The sequence below is a fragment of the Engystomops pustulosus genome, chromosome 6, assembly GCF_040894005.1.
Source record: "Engystomops pustulosus chromosome 6, aEngPut4.maternal, whole genome shotgun sequence".
NCBI lineage: Eukaryota > Metazoa > Chordata > Amphibia > Anura > Leptodactylidae > Engystomops > Engystomops pustulosus.
Window position 1 is genome coordinate 38,454,587 of NC_092416.1, and position 18,394 is coordinate 38,472,980.

Here is an 18,394-nt window from a genome sequence, read left to right on the forward strand (position 1 = left end):
CTATGTGTATTATCCCTGTAATGTGACATCACTGTGTGTATTATCCCTGTATGGTAACATCACTGTGTGTATTATCTCTGTACTGTGACATCACTGTGTGTATTATCCCTGTACTGTGACATCACTATGTGTATTATCCCTGTAATGTGACATCACTGTCTGTATTATCCCTGTACTGTGACATCACTATGTGTATTATCCCTGTAATGTGACATCACTGTGTGTATTATCCCTGTACTGTGACATCACTGTGTGTATTATCCCTGTACTGTGACATCACTATGTGTATTATCCCTGTAATGTGACATCACTGTGTGTATTATCCCTGTATGGTAACATCACTGTGTGTATTATCTCTGTACTGTGACATCACTGTGTGTATTATCTCTGTACTGTGACATCACCGTGTATATTATCTCTGTACTGTGACATTACTGTGTGTATTATCCCTGTGCTGTGACATCACTGTGTGTATTATCTCTATACTGTGACATCACTGTGTGTATTATCCCTGTACTGTGACATCACTGTATCTATTATCTCTATACTGTGACATCACTGTGTGTATTATCCCTGTACTGTGACATCACTGTGTATATTATCCCTGTACTGTGACATCACTGTATGTATTATCCCTGTACTGTGACATCACTGTGTGTATTATCCCTGTACTGTGACATCACTATGTGTATTATCCCTGTAATGTGACATCACTGTGTGTATTATCCCTGTACTGTGACATCACTGTGTGTATTATCTCTGTACTGTGACATCGCTGTGTGTATTATCCCTGTACTGTGACATCACTATGTGTATTATCCCTGTAATGTGACATCACTGTGTGTATTATCCCTGTACTGTGACATCACTATGTGTATTATCCCTGTAATGTGACATCACTGTGTGTATTATCCCTGTACTGTGACATCACTGTGTATTATCTCTGTAATGTGACATCACTGTGTATTATCCCTGTACTGTGACATCACTGTGTGTATTATCCCTGTACTGTGACATCACTATGTGTATTATCCCTGCAATGTGACATCACTGTGTGTATTATCCCTGTATGGTAACATCACTGTGTGTATTATCTCTGTACTGTGACATCACTGTGTATATTATCTCTGTACTGTGACATCACCTTGTTTATTATCCCTGTACTGTGACATCATCGTGTGTATTATCCCTGTACTGTGACATCATTTTGTGATTTATCTCTTTACTGTGACATCACTGGCCCACATTTATTAAAGTGTCTTTGCCAGTTTTCTATTTGACTGAAAAGAACGAGCAAACTGCTTGTATTTATAAAGTATCTGCGCCAGTATTGTGTCACCGCTGCACTGTGTCCGACAAGAGAGAAAAAATGTGCACGTAAAGAGGTGTTACTGCTTAGCTGGGGTTGACGCTTCATTTATTACTGACATACACCACAGTTCTGCAGCATGAACAAAGTGCACCAAAAAAAAAAAATGTTGCACACATCCCTAGCAGTGCAGGGGGCACCAGATTCATGAAGAACGTGCACCACAATTCATGAATCTGGCGCCCCCTGCACACTCCACAGGCAAATTGCACATAGTACACACTGCACTAGTTTCGATAAATGTGCCGCTGTGGGGCTTATTTACTAAGGGATGCGGATTGCACTTTTGTCATACTGTTCACGGTTTTCTGGATTTGCGCAGCTTTGACAAGTATTTAAAAGGGGTTTGTGCTGGGATTGTGTCGCACGCGATAGGATTGTGGTACAGCTGCGCTGGCTTTCATGTGACAGAAATTGGGGGGTCTGCCGTTGGACAATGCGATTGATTTGGACTGAGGGATTTAACATTCAAATTGTGTCCCAAGATCAAGCACTTACATACACCAGGAAGAAGAAGGTGAACTCCGGCGGACTTGAGGGGGGAAGCGACACATGCAGGATATCAGGTGCACGATCTTAGTGAATCATGGCACAGTGCATTATCGTCTGTCAATGCACTTTTGGGAACTCCAAGGACCGGGTAAGTAAATGTGTCCCTGTGTGTTTTGTCTGTGTATTGGGATCTTTGTATTGTAACATCACTATATATATATATATATTATTTCTATACTGTGACATCACTATATATATTATTCCTACACTGTGACATCGCTATATACATTATTCCCATACTGTGACATCACTATATATATTATTCCTATACTGTGACATCACTATATGCATTATTCCTATACTGTGACATCGCTATATACATTATTCCTATACTGTGACATCATATTGCAGTGGGCGGAGTTTTGTCGCTTTTTTATAGCGGACCTTAGGGAGAACTGCAAGTCATTTCAGTAAACAATAGTTTTACCTTATGGGAGGTACTTTTCCCAATATAAGACACACCCCTTATATTGCGGGGTGAAGAAAACGCGCTATAACAGTATGAATTAATAATATATGTTAGAACAAACAAACCGTTATTTATGTATATATTTATACAATTGTATCCTTTTTTTCTAGGGAGTACATCTTTATTATCATTATTCTTATATCCAGCTGATTTTCATTCTCTGATCACATACATTTTATTACAGTGAGTTTATTCCTGAATATAAAGGTTTATTCTCAAATAGTTTCTGTTGTGATATCAATTTAGAGGAATACTCCCATATCATTTCTATCATATAACCCTAAAGCTCCTAGGGCTTCTGCTTTTATTATCCATCTCTCTTCTCTTCTCAGAAGTTCTTTATGCCTATCTCCCCCATTTTTTTGGGTATCGAAATTTGTTCTTAAAGTTTAAGGAAACCTACCATTTGCTTTGATGCATTATGAAGCAAACATACCTTGAGAGTGCCGTAGCTACACTGATGCAGAAACATATCTTGGTTAATCCCTGAGATGATTGGTTTTGCTGAAAAAAATAATTATAAGATTCAGGACCTTTGGAAAGCTGGAACAGCATGGCTGCCAAGATAAACACATTACACACAGGAGCTTGTAATTACAAATGGCTGGTAAGTAAAGAATGACTAAGCATGACTAGTCAAGCACTAATCCACCTGAGCTGGATCACTCATATACAGCAGCATAGTGCAGCAATTGATTATTCTGTCTGGCAGGGAGAAAACTGATTGCATCATCTGCTACAGAAAAAAAACTCTCCTGCTACCAGAAGCGTGAAAAATAGAGCTTCATTATCATAATGTTATATCTGTTTTATCAGAAAACACACTCAGCTCAGGGATTAACCAAGATATGATCCTGCATCAGTGTAGCTACAGCATTCTCAAGGTATGTTTGCTTCCTACTGCATCAAATCACATGGAAGGTTTCCTTTAAGACTTTAGGATCGTTTTTATGTGCTGTTTTTATGTGTTCGATTAGGCGTGGAGCTCCATTCCCATTTACACTCTCGTCAGCCTGTGCGCAGCTTTGACACGTATTTAACAGGGGTTTGCGCTGGTATTGTGTTGCTCGGATTTCATGCGACAGAAATCGGGGGGCGTGCCATCGGATGGTCTGACTGTTTCAGACTAAGCGCGAGATTTAACTTTCGTGGCACAGTACATTATAAACATAAACTTCCCCCTTTGCGTTCTAGGAAGCGGGTGAAGAAGTTACCAATGGTTTTTCTTATGTAAAATATTTTACAAGGACACATGATAACGTAAACCACATAACATGACCTGCAAGTCAAGAATCGTTATACTTTGTGCTTATATTCTCCTATTTGTAATACTTGTCCTTTTATTATGTTATTACAATGGTTGCAGCTACCACATTTGTGGTTACCTTTTGGAATGGATTTTTTAGCCAATTACTTCCTTTTTACATTTTTGGCAGCTTTAGGCTACATGCACACGATGTGTGCCCGCCGTAGCACGGCGGGCACACGGCGGCGCCGGGGAGAGGAGGTGAACGATGGTCACCACCGCCCCTCTCCATAGGGATATATGGCACACGGCGCCATATTACGGGGAAAGATAAGACATGTCCTATCTTTCTTCCGGCTACGGAACGGGTGCTGTGCCACACATGCTGCAAGTGTGCTGCACCACTCCTGTACAGCGCTGTGCGCCCATTGCCGTCTATGAGGGAAATACGCCCCCCATACGGTCATGTGAATAGAGCCTTAAAGTAAGAGCCCCACCGAAACTTGAATACACTGGAAACCCTAGCCTAATCCCATGCAACCATGAATATTTTGAGCTAGTGCCCCTTTTCTACATTTCAAGTTTATAGTACTAGTCTTCTCACATTGGAAGGTGACACCTTATGGACCTCCAAAGCCCTTGGGCCCAGTTGCACCCTCTCAAGTTCTGCCCCTTCTTCTATGAGTCCAGTAAGTTTCTCCATAGTGTACTCTCACACCTTGGCTCGGCTGCGTTAGGTGAGCGGCCTCTCCGCTCGCCGCTCCGCTCTGACAACATCCCCACTCCCCAGCCACACGCCACGTCTATAAATCTTCCGGCTGCCTCTGGATGGATGGAGGTAAATCATTGTTCTCTTGCAATACATTTTTTTCAAGGCCTTATTTTTCATTTCTACTTACGGACAGAGATCGTGGAGATCTGGACACGACTTCTATTTTGTGCCAATGAAGGGGATGGCTGATGAATTTAATAGATAAAAGCTGATTCTCTCCGTGCGAGACGGTTCAGCTCCGGGAGAATAATTGTCAGCCCTATCACAGCGATTCCTCCACTCGTTTAATTGCTAAGTGTTTGTGTCCCAGGAATTCTCCCGGGCCCGGAGTTCTTTATTAGTGAAATGATTCTTGGAGTTATTTATCCTTTCTGGGCCTTCAATTCCCTTCCTATTAATCTGCTCCATGTGTCAATAGCAGGAACTCATATTGATGAGGGTAATAAAGGGATTTTCTTGTTAAATCTTAATTTATTAACTTTATAAACACGTAGGATTATGTATTCAGACCGAGGACCCTCACATTTTACTTCATAGGCGATTATCTAAGTAAACATGTTGACTCGGTAAAGTAGTTATAAAACTAACAGACTACAGGTGGCCAAGAATTAAGATAGATGGGAGGAATTATTTCTAATACGTTTATGGCAATCATTCTCAATACCAAGCTTTAACCCCTTGGCATTCACACAGTATGAAAATCAAACGTATAGGTAACATTATAGATCAGGCAGCATGTTATAAAGCAGGAGGGGCTGAACAGATTGTACATAGTGTCTTATCTGTTGGAAGCATGTTATAGAGCAGGAGGAGCTGAGCAGATTGTACATAGTGTCCTATCTGCAGGCAGCATGTTATAGAGCAGGAGGAGCTGAGCAGATTGTACATAGTGTCCTATCTGCAGGCAGCATGTTATAGAGCAGTAGGAGCTGAGTAGATTGTAAATAGAGTCCTATCTGCAGGCAGCATGTTATAGAGCAGGAGTATCTGAGCAGATTGTACATAGAGTCCTATCTGCAGGCAGCATGTTATAGAGGAGGAGGAGCTGAGCAGATTGTACATAGTGACCTATCTACAGGCAGCATGTTATAGAGTAGGAGGTGTTGAGAAGATTGTACAAAGAGTCATATCTGCAGGCAGCATGATATAGAGGAGGAGCTGAGCCTTTTATACATATTGTCCTATCTGCAGGCAGCATGTTATAGAGCAGAAGGAGCTGAACAGATTGTACATAGTGTCCTATCCGCAGGCAGCATGTTATAGAGCAGGAGGAGCTGAACAGATTGTACATAGTGTCCTATCCGCAGGCAGCATGTTATAGAGTAGGAGGTGCTGAGAAGATTGTACATAGAGTCATATCTGCAGGCAGAATGTTATAAAGCAGGAGGAGCTGAGCAGATTGTGCATAGTGTCCTATCTGCAGGCAGCATGTTATAGAGCAGGGATCTGCAGGCAGGATGTTATAGAGCAGGAGGAGCTGAGCAGGTTGCATGTTCTGGCTTATATTGGTACTAAATATGTTCTATTGTAAAGCAAATTTTTGGAAAACTTTTCCATAGTGAAGCAGAGGGATAGTTGCTACCCCTTGGTGCTACAGGGGGCCTAAAGGCTCGTCTATGACATCAGTGTAGTATAATAACTTACACATGATGAATACAGACCGTTCTACAAATGCTCAATTGGTTCCCCAAATTTCACCCGAGGACATATCCTTGTAATGTCGTCTTCCTACAGGGTTCCCATTCCATGAGCAGCGAACTGACTGCAAGAATCCAGAAGTGGCGATGGGAGGAGAGGACCATTACACTAACCTTATATAATCACTGCATTCATCTCCAGCAAAATGATCCTCCAGGCTTATTTGTAAGAGACGAGACCTCAGGTCATTAGCCAGCATGTTAATTAGATCCCGTGGATATGCAGAGATGATATGCTGAACTCTCCCTGCCAAGGACAGGGTCCTCCACAATTTGTAAGTAGTAATTACGCTTAATTAGCACTGAATAAATATTTTACCTTCTTTGGAATAAGACAGTGACCACATGGGCCAGCAGGAAGCGGCGGCCGCTCACATCGCCTGCTAGTTGTATAGTGCACGGGGGATCTCTGCACTTGTGTAGTGGACATTACTTGTATATGACATCTCTCCTCATACAAAGGGTGGGATTCCTAGATATAGGACCATTTGGGACATTTCTTTATGTTACAGTCTTTGGCCCATGTTGCAATATACAGATATAGACCCACATTTATTAAAGTGTTTGCGCCAGTTTTCTGTCCGACTATAAGCTACTCAAAAAGAACAAAGCGAGTGTGTATACAAATGGTATAAACTTTATTAAATGTAATCAGCATTAAAAACAGTTAAAACAGTGGTAAACCACAGAAAATTACAATACATCCCATACATAAACCCTGGTCACAGTAATCAAATTATTAGGAATATATAAAGATAACTCTGCAATGGTAAAAACATCGAAAACCAATAAGATAATCCCAGCAAAAAAAAAAACAAGATGCATAACTATGTAGAGGCTTAATAGCAAAGCAGTGTAGAATGCCAAAAGGAATCAAAATACAGTAAATAGAATATTACCCCGTTTTGTTCTTTTTGAGTAGCTTATAATCTTATTTGGGGTGTGTCTAACTCAATTTTTGCATATTGCCCCTACACTGAGCTTTAGTTTTCTGTCTGACTTTGCACCAAAAAGAACATAGAAACTGGTTGCGCATGAGAACCCTACATTGTTATGAAGAGGACTTTTAAAGGGCACTTCTAACTACCCAAAAACATCAAATTGTTGCATCTATTTATAGTTGTCCATTAACTGACTCCACTACAGTTGGAATTATCTTCTAGCCCCCCCCCCCCCCATCATTAATGAGTGTTCAGTGTTGAGATCAATTATGCCAAATTGTCTCTCTACTGTTAGATACATGGTCCTGTGGTATGTAGACCCACTGGTCTTACTCAACTGAGAGTAGTAAGCAGTGATGAGCAGACCTGTTAAAATTCAGAATTTTTAAATTCAGTTTGGTCCAGGTTCAGGTATCGAACCCAGACTCCAGCCAGTAAAACCCGCGATCAGTGTTTGCCCCGATCTCAGCGTTTTATTGATTAAATGCACACTCATTTTGGGGAGGATTGTCGCTGTTGATTAACTATTTTGTTTCCCCTCACAAAATGGTGGCATCCAGGTTAGCGGCAGTTAGTCCGAGCAAGTGGCACCATCCAATCGCGGGCGGGGGAAAGTTGAGCCGAACCTAAAGTCGCAAAGTTCAGTTTTGCAAAACACTAGCAGGAAGTCTACTTAGCATATTAGTTGTCAAAAATTACTCCACTGATTGCTCAGGAATGGTGAGAGTTGCACATATTAAGGGCTCTTTCACATTGGCGTTGTTTTTCACGTCCATGGTTCAGTGATTTCCTCGGATGCCTCACAAATCCATTGATTTCTATGGGTGTTTTCACATTGACTTGTATTTTCACTGTTCCATTGACCGAGGAAAAATTGATTAAACATAAACTATTTTTTTCACAGAAGCGGATCACGGAAGTAAAGAGAAGTCTATGGGTCCGCAAAAAAAATTAGATGATATATCTGTTTTTTTTTTACTGATGAGGTTGAAAAAACAGGTGTGATGTTTTAAAAGCAATGTCAAACCTTCTGTTTTTTATTGTGGATGAGGATACAAAACGGAAACAAAACGGAGACATAACGAAGACAAAATGCAACAAATGTGCAAATTAGTTTGTAATTAGCGAGTAAATTTAATGAACGTAATCATTATTGCCCTCTGTCCCATGAACCAACGCCAATGTTAAAGAGCTCTTAGGGATGCAAAGTGTTGGAGCCGATTGACTTTCAAGAGGTTCAATTTATAAAAATCATGAATAAAAATTGATAGTTATGGTTATAGTTATAGTTTTAAATGATGTTATGGAAAAGGCTAAACATTTACAACCTAATTCCCTATTCTTATAAGTCCTATAACACCTTTGTGTCAAAATTTTTAGCATGCATTTTTCTTATGTATTTTTAAGAAAAATATATGAAAGACACACCACATGTAAATCATGCCATGTTTGAAAAAATAGTCAGTAACTTAATAAAAACACACACAAACCATGTTCATCTTTTTCATATAATGGATTGAGCTTGTAGACTGCTCATGAGGCTCCTCTCTCCCTTCTATATACCTACCTATATCGGCTGTGTATATACCTACCTATATTGGCTGTGTCCTAATGGAGGTTCATGTGCCGACTGAAACAATTTGTGTATTTGCCACTTGAATTAATTAAACTTCACATTTAAGGTGTTGGCCACTCCCGTACATAATTTGCCCATGAGCCTTTACTGCCTTGTAGATAATTTCTGAATGTCCATCAAGTGATTCAAAAGTCCTGCCACTTACGTACTGTGTTTACTTATCTTGGTGTGCTTGGTGAAAACAGGGAAAGTCTAAAGACTCACTGGACCACCGCAGATTATGGCATAAGCCGATACCTTGGACCGGAGTCTAAGGGGTACCCGGTTTTCACCAGAGCCCGCCGCAAAGCAGGTTGGACTTGCTGAGGCATGGTACCACCAGGTCTTTCCACAGGTGCGACGTTCTCTGAGGTGACAACTAAGGCAAAGTACAGAATCTTAGGATAAAAGTGTGGTCGGGGACAGACAGGAGGTCAATACAGGCAGCACAGGATCAGAGTCGGGGACGTAGCGATAGGTCAGGACAGGCAGCACAGTAGTGAAGTCAGGAATGGAATCAAGGTCACAACGGGAAATCCTTAGAATCGCAAAGGGCAAGGAACGCAGAACACAGCTTTCTCTCAGGCATAGAAGGACAAAGATCCAGCAGGGGACACAGGAAGGGGCTGGACTTTGTCAGGGCAGGCGAACGGCCTGCGCAATATTATTGGTGTGCTGGCCCTTTAAATCTTACAGAGCTGGCGTGCACTCCTTAGGAGACGGGGACGCGCACTGCAGCGTGGGGACCGCAGAGACCGCCGATGGAGCCAGGGAGGGTAAGTGAGCATGCAGGCTGTCTCTGGGGGCACAGGGAGGCACACGGGTGCAGCAGCACCAGTGAGATACAGAAAAAGATGCAAGTCCATCAAGTCCAACCATAGGAGTCCAGTGGAGAGTAACACTCACACTACTATAGGGAAGGCTGGCAATCACTGAGTAGGACCACTTACTGGACTCTTACGCCTAATAATCTGCTAAGCTCCTCATTCGGAAAAAAATACTCTATGCACTAAATGTACATCATGACGGGTCCCTTTAAATTCCTTCTGCTTCTATTTCTGTCCTCATCAATCCATCAGGGTCAAATAAGCACAAAAAAATGAAACGTAAATGAATAGCAATTGTCACACAGAAAATCCATTTTTTACTCACCTCTAATTAACACCTTCCACCAACTGGAACCTTATTAGCAATTTCTAGCATTATTAGACAGCAGGTGTAATATTTTATCACGATTTCTATCAGTAGAGTCCTCCATAACTAAAAAGATTTGTCTGGGTGATATATGACTGTGCTTCTTAGGGCGATAAAAAAACTTTGCAGCCCGTGTTTTCATGAGTTGGTAAGGCCTACAACTTTAGGATGAGGACCAGCTGTTGTTTCATTAGTTTGTAATTAGCGAGTAAATTTAATGAACGTAATCATCATTGCCCTGCGTCCCATGAGTGTCTATTGTTCTGACTGAGAATAAATTGATAGATATTTATTGAAAGCCATATAAGAAGGTGACGAGCCAACAGAACAATTTCCTGTTCTCTTCCCAGTGTGACCTTGGGTTAGGAACATCACCAGGTATAGGGGGATGGCTGTGGGTCTAATATTCCATCTGAGCTTAGAAACCACTGAAGAGTTTAATACTCCTTACAAAATGGTTTTGTTCGAGGAAGTTTAATTTTTAATACTTTCATTTCAAGATCAGTTCTGCAGACAAGGAACAGTGAGCGTCTTGTGTCACCGGATGGTGTAAAATGCTCTAACATAAGCATTGATAACACTGACATTCAAGCTTCAAGTTAAGACAGTAGACCCAAAAGAGGGACCGCATAATAATTCACATAGGCACATGGTGTATTGACGATACTGCTAGATCGGTGTGATATGTTCAACTGGAATCATATGAATGATAGGTAAATGTATCAAAGCTTAAATGGTTTGTCCGGTATAATGTTTTTTATTTTAATAATGATGGGGGCTAAAAAAAAAAGAACAATGAAGTTAGATTTATCTGGTGTCCTATTACCTAAATGCCACCCTTCTTTTAGCTAAAAATGTTTTCCTTCACATTCCCATAAAATCAACTTTTTTATTTTACCTGGCAAATGAAAAAGTCAAATGCAACAGCAAGTTGAAAGGAGTAATGTATGTATCAGATCACATGAAATCACAGCATGCCTCGATGGAGGATATACATACATATACATGGGGTAGATTTTGCAAATATAAGTGGGTAAAGGACCTTAGATGATATCATCCTGGTAACATGACATAAAGTGCTGAATGGTAAGAAGGCAGGGGAGCTTCTGGACTCAGCTGAGCAGGACATGCTCCCTCTGACTACTGCTTGACATAGCTCTATAACAAATAAGATAATAAAGATGATTTTATGCGAATTTTAGAGAAAGCATTTTTAGCTAAAATTAGGGTGTCTTTTAGTAATTAGGGCTCCGTGGGAATCTGTCACTAGCTGTATTTGTGGTGACACATTGGGGCAGATTTACTTACCCGGCGCATTCGCGATCCAGCGGCGCGTTCTCTGCACTGGATTCGGGTCCGGCTGGGATTCACTAAGGCAGTTCCTCCGCCCTCCACCAGGTGGTGCTGCTGCGCTAAAGAGCATCGGAACGCACTGGAATACACCGAGCTGGGCTGAATGCAGGTAAGTGCAATTTTCGCGACACATTTTTTTTTAAAAATGCGGCGGTTTTTCCGAATCCGTCGGGTTTTTGTTGGGCCACGCCCCCCGATTTCCGCCGCGTGCAAACCGGCGCCGATGCGCCACAATCCGATCACATGCGCCAAAATCCCGGGGGAATTCAGGGGAAATCGGCGCAAATCGGAAATATTCGGGTAACACGTCGAGAAAACGTGAATCGGGTCCTTATTAAATGACCCCCATTTCCTTTAATTTTTGATAACCGACCCCGGGTGGCCACTGGTAACACCTGATATCACAATTTAACACCTGCAAACAGGTGCAGGCACCGATCACAAGTGTTAACTGTTTTAAGGCCATTGATGAAGTTACCAGTGGTGTTAAAATCCCTGTGTTGCCATTTTGAAGAGGTTCATGGATCCTGATGACAGAATGCTAGTGCTTGTCTGTATGGATTTAAATACCACTGGTGATCACGGCACCTGTGATTTCAGTTCCTCTTTGTCATAAGAGATGTTCTAGATGCTGCTGAGATCACTAAATGGATGAAGAGGATCCCGTGACACGCGGCACTAACGGCAGGAGGTGCCAAACACAGAGAGACCGTCATGATGCTAGAACCGAGAGCTGGAGCAGTGTATGTACACTTTTCTATTTTGTGTTACCCATGCCCCAGCCCTTATGGGGTTCATTAAAATTCCAGGAACACCCCTTTATAGTAGGATATCAACACAGCATTCTCAGCAATTTGAACTATTGACTAATCGGCACAGGAGGGCAGTTATGGTTGGGTTCAGCTGAACCTGCAACAAAAGTTTGGTTGGGGTCTCTGCACTCAAACTGCAACACACCACTAACACCTGCGATCAGGTCTACCATATTTAAATAAATGTGGCATTTAATTAAGTCTTGCACCACCCACCTCCCTCGCTGCCCGGACAGCTTACTCAAGCACTAAACCTCCTTTTCGGCTTGCCCACTTTTCGGCATAAACGCTCCTCGGCATAATTATTCCTTAATAGAGATGAGCGAACATGCTCGTCCGAGCTTGATGCTCGGTCGAGCATTAGGGTACTCGAAACTGCTCGTTGCTCGGACGAATACTTCGCCCGCTCGAGAAAATGGCAGCTCCCGCCGTTTTGCTTTTTGGCGGCCAGAAACAGAGCCAATCACAAGCCAGGAGACTCTGCACTCCACCCAGCATGACGTGGTACCCTTACACGTCGATAGCAGTGGTTGGCTGGCCAGATCAGGTGACCCTGGGATAGACTAGCCGCTGCCCGCGCTGCTCGGATCATTCTGTGTCTGGATGCCGCTAGGGAGAGAGCTGCTGCTGGTCAGGGAAAGCGTTAGGGTGTTCTATTAGCTTACTGTTAGGCAGGAGTGATTCTCAAAGAACCCAACAGCCCTTCTTAGGGCTACAATAACGTTCTACTTTTTTTATTTTAATTTGCATCTAGTACCATTTTGTGAGGAATTAGCAGGGGGACTTGCTACCGTTGTGTTTAGCTCTTAGTGGCACACATATCCATAGCAAAGACCGAAGTGGGAAAATTTAGTAGGGGTTGGATTTCAATTAGGCACTAACTCAGTGTCATCTCATCTGGCATAGTAGTGTGCTTTGATACTTGGCTAGAAAATAGCCATAGGAGAATACAAAGAGCTTACTTACGCATACAGTAGCGTTCTATATATTTGATTTCTGGTTGATCTGCTGGTGGCTGTACTTTCTGCAGTGCATGTACTAGCCAATTCTGAGCAATTTGTAGTGAGACTTGCGACCGCTGTGTTCTGCGCTTAGTGACGCACATATCCATAGCAAAGACCGAAGTGGGAAAATTTAGTAGGGGTTGGATTTCAATTAGGCACTAACTCAGTGTCATCTCATCTGGCATAGTAGTGTGCTTTGATACTTGGCTAGAAAATAGCCATAGGAGAATACAAAGAGCTTACTTACGCATACAGTAGCGTTCTATATATTTGATTTCTGGTTGATCTGCTGGTGGCTGTACTTTCTGCAGTGCATGTACTAGCCAATTCTGAGCAATTTGTAGTGAGACTTGCGACCGCTGTGTTCTGCGCTTAGTGACGCACATATCCATAGCAAAGACCGAAGTGGGAAAATTTAGTAGGGGTTGGATTTCAATTAGGCACTAACTCAGTGTCATCTCATCTGGCATAGTAGTGTGCTTTGATACTTGGCTAGAAAATAGCCATAGGAGAATACAAAGAGCTTACTTACGCCTACAGTAGCGTTCTATATATTTGATTTCTGGTTGATCTGCTGGTGGCTGTACTTTCTGCAGTGCATGTACTAGCCAATTCTGAGCAATTTGTAGTGAGACTTGCGACCGCTGTGTTCTGCGCTTAGTGACGCACATATCCATAGCATAGACCGAAGTGGGAAAATTTAGTAGGGGTTGGATTTCAATTAGGCACTAACTCAGTGTCATCTCATCTGGCATAGTAGTGTGCTTTGATACTTGGCTAGAAAATAGCCATAGGAGAATACAAAGAGCTTACTTACGCATACAGTAGCGTTCTATATATTTGATTTCTGGTTGATCTGCTGGTGGCTGTACTTTCTGCAGTGCATGTACTAGCCAATTCTGAGCAATTTGTAGTGAGACTTGCGACCGCTGTGTTCTGCGCTTAGTGACGCACATATCCATAGCAAAGACCGAAGTGGGAAAATTTAGTAGGGGTTGGATTTCAATTAGGCACTAACTCAGTGTCATCTCATCTGGCATAGTAGTGTGCTTTGATACTTGGCTAGAAAATAGCCATAGGAGAATACAAAGAGCTTACTTACGCATACAGTAGCGTTCTATATATTTGATTTCTGGTTGATCTGCTGGTGGCTGTACTTTCTGCAGTGCATGTACTAGCCAATTCTGAGCAATTTGTAGTGAGACTTGCGACCGCTGTGTTCTGCGCTTAGTGACGCACATATCCATAGCAAAGACCGAAGTGGGAAAATTTAGTAGGGGTTGGATTTCAATTAGGCACTAACTCAGTGTCATCTCATCTGGCATAGTAGTGTGCTTTGATACTTGGCTAGAAAATAGCCATAGGAGAATACAAAGAGCTTACTTACGCCTACAGTAGCGTTCTATATATTTGATTTCTGGTTGATCTGCTGGTGGCTGTACTTTCTGCAGTGCATGTACTAGCCAATTCTGAGCAATTTGTAGTGAGACTTGCGACCGCTGTGTTCTGCGCTTAGTGACGCACATATCCATAGCATAGACCGAAGTGGGAAAATTTAGTAGGGGTTGGATTTCAATTAGGCACTAACTCAGTGTCATCTCATCTGGCATAGTAGTGTGCTTTGATACTTGGCTAGAAAATAGCCATAGCAATAGGATAGCATTGTTTGGTTTTAAAAACTCAAAAAAAAACAAAAAACACAAAAAAAAACAAAAAACACAAAAAAAAACAAAAAAAAGTTAAAAAAAAAATAAAGTTATAACTCTCATTTTAAAAATGTTTAACCCGAGGGCTAGGGGTAGAGGACGAGGGCGGGGACGTGGGCGTCCAACTACTGCAGGGGTCAGAGGCCGTGGTCCTGGGCGGGGTGAGACACCACCCGCTGATGAGGGAGCAGGGGAACGCCGCAGAGCTACACTCCCTAGGTTCATGTCTGAAGTTACTGGGACTCGTGGTAGAGCACTGTTGAGGCCAGAACAGTGCGAACAGGTGATGTCGTGGATTGCTGACAATGCTTCGAGCAATTTGTCCACCGCCAGTCAGTCTTCCACGCAGTCCACCCATGTCACCGAAATCGCCACTCCTCCAGCTCCTGCACCTCAGCCTCCTCCCCCCCAGTCTGCCCCCTCCCAGGAAAATTTGGCATTTGAACCGGCATACTCTGAGGAACTGTTTTCTGGACCCTTCCCACAGTCACAAACCACTTGTCCGGTTGCTGCTGAGCTATTTTCCGATGCCCAGGTTTTCCACCAGTCACAGTCTGTGGGTGATGATGACCTTCTTGACGTAGTGGAAGTGTGTAAAGAGGTGTCCGACGATGAGGAGACACGGTTGTCAGACAGTGGGGAAGTTGTTGTCAGGGCAGGAAGTCCGAGGGGGGAGCAGACTGAGGGATCGGAGGATGATGAGGTGACAGACCCAAGCTGGGTTGAGAGGCCGGGTGAACACAGTGCTTCTGAGACGGAGGAGAGTCCTCGACCAGAACAGGTTGGAAGAGGCAGTGGTGGGGCCAGACGGAGAGGCAGGGCCAGAGCTGGTGCATCAGCGCCAAATGTGTCAACTAGTGAAGCTCCCGTGGCGAGGGCTCTTGCGGCGAGGGCTAGATCTTCAGAAGTCTGGAGGTTCTTTAAGGAAACACCGGATGACCGACGGACTGTGGTGTGCAACATTTGCCAAACCAGGCTCAGCAGGGGTTCCACCACTACTAGCTTAACTACCACCAGTATGCGCAGGCATATGAATGCTAAACACCCCACTCAGTGGCAACAAGCCCGTTCACCTCCGGCCGTGCACACCACTGCTCCTTCCCCTGTGTCAGCTGCTAGTCAGCCCCCTGCCCAGGACCCTGCCACAAAAACCCCATCGTCGCCTCCACGATCCTCCACAGCATCCACCAGCGTTCAGCTCTCCATACCCCAGACGCTGGAGCGGAAACGCAAATATAGTGCAACCCACCCGCACGCCCAAGCCCTTAATGTGCACATTTCCAGATTGCTAAGCCTGGAGATGCTGCCCTATAGGCTAGTAGAGACCGAGGCCTTTCGCAGCCTCATGGCGGCGGCCGCCCCTCGGTATTCGGTCCCCAGCCGCCACTACTTTTCCCGATGTGCCGTCCCAGCCCTGCACCAGCACGTGTCAGACAACATAATCCGTGCCCTGACCAACGCCGTTTCTGACAAGGTCCACCTGACCACGGACACGTGGACGAGTGCTGCCGGGCAGGGCCACTATATATCTCTGACGGCACATTGGGTTAACTTGGTGGAGGCTGGGACCGAGTCTGACCCTGGGGCTGCTCATATACTGCCGACGCCGAGGATTGCGGGGCCTACCTCGGTCCAGGTGTTTCAGGCCTACTATGCCTCCTCCTCCTCCCACCCCTCCTCCACCTCCTCCTCCGAACTACCATCCGTGGGCACGGCGCCATCAGTCGGTAGCTCTAGGCACAGCAGCAGTGCCGTCGCTAAGCGACAGCAGGCGGTGCTCAAACTGCTGAGCCTAGGCGACAAAAGGCACACCGCCCAAGAGCTATTACAGGGCATCACGGCGCAGACTGATCTGTGGCTGGCACCGCTGAACCTCAAGCCGGGAATGGTTGTGTGTGACAACGGCCGTAACCTGGTGGCGGCTCTGCAACTCGGCAGACTGACACATGTGCCATGCCTGGCCCATGTGTTAAATCTGATAGTTCAGCGTTTCCTCAAGACATACCCCAATCTGTCTGATTTGCTCACGAAGGTGCGCCGCATCTGTGCGCATTTCAGGAAGTCCAGCCCAGATGCTGCCACTCTCAGGGCAGCGCAGCGCCGCCTCCAACTGCCCGCTCACCGACTGTTGTGCGACGTGCCCACGAGGTGGAATTCAACACTGACCATGTTATCCAGAGTTTACCAGCAGCGCAGAGCGATTGTAGACTGCCAGATGTCAACTTCCACCAGAACTGGTAGTCAGGTCAGTCAGCTTCCTCAAGTCTACAATGAGGAGTGGACGTGGATGTCTGATATCTGTCAGGTGCTGAGTAACTTTGAGGAGTCAACACAGATGGTCAGTGGCGATGCCGCCATCATCAGCCTCACCATCCCGCTGCTTGGCCTGTTGAAAAACTCTCTGGTCAGCATGAAGTCGGAAGCTTTGCGCTCGTCACAAGAGACAGGGGAAGAATATTCCCTTGTTGATAGCCAAAGCAGCCTCAGGTCTGTTTCTCAGCGCATATCGGAGGAGGTGGAGGTGGAGGAGGATGAGGAGGAAGAGGAGGAGAATGTTGGCGAGACACAAGAGGGGACCATTGTTGAGTCCTTTACTGTTCAGCGTGTATGGGCAGAAGAAGAGGAGTTGGAGGAGTTGGAGGAGGAGGAAATGGACAGTCAGGCCAGTGAGGGGAGTGAATTCTTACGCGTTGGTACTCTGGCGCATATGGCAGATTTCATGCTAGGCTGCCTATCCCGTGACCATCGCGTTCAAAGAATTTATTCCAGCACCGATTACTGGGTGTTCACTCTCCTGGACCCACGGTACAAGCAAAATCTTTCCACTCTCATCCCTGCAGAGGAAAGGAGTGTGAGAATGCATGAATACCAGCAGGCCCTGGTGCACAAGCTGAAACAGTATTTCCCTTCTGACAGCGCTAGCGGCAGAGTGCGTAGTTCTGCGGGACAAGTAGCGAGGGAGAGTAGGCGAGCAGGCAGCTTGTCCAGCACTGGCAAGGGTACGCTTTACAAGGCTTTTGCCAGCTTTATGTCACCCCAGCAAGACACTGTCACCTGTCCCCAGTCTCGGCAGAGTAGGGCTGATCTTTACAGAAAGATGGTGAGGGAGTACGTAGCTGACCATACCATCGTCCTAAATGATCACACAGCTCCCTACAACTACTGGGTTTCAAAGCTGGACATGTGGCACGAACTGGCGCTGTACGCCTTGGAGGTTCTTGCCTGCCCTGCCGCTAGCGTCTTGTCCGAGCGGGTTTTCAGTGCAGCTGGTGGCATCATCACCGATAAGCGTACACGCCTGTCGACTGACAGCGCTGACAGGCTGACGCTTATTAAAATGAATAAAGGCTGGATTTCTCAGAATTTCCAATCTCCACCAGGTGAAGGAAGCTAAACCTGAATAATTGATCCACTCCTCCTCCTCCTCATTTTCCTCCTTCTCCTCCTCTTTGTACAGTAAAGCAGAGGAAAATGGCTATTTTTTGACAGGGCCCACTGGCTCTTGCTATAGTACTTCATGCATTTAATTTTTCTGGAGGGCCACCTACCCGGTCCTCTGTTTGAAACAATTTTTGTGAGTGCCACATACAGGCACTCAATCTATTCCATTTTACTGCAGGGCCACCTACCTGCTCCTCTGGTTTGAAACATTTTTGGGACTGCC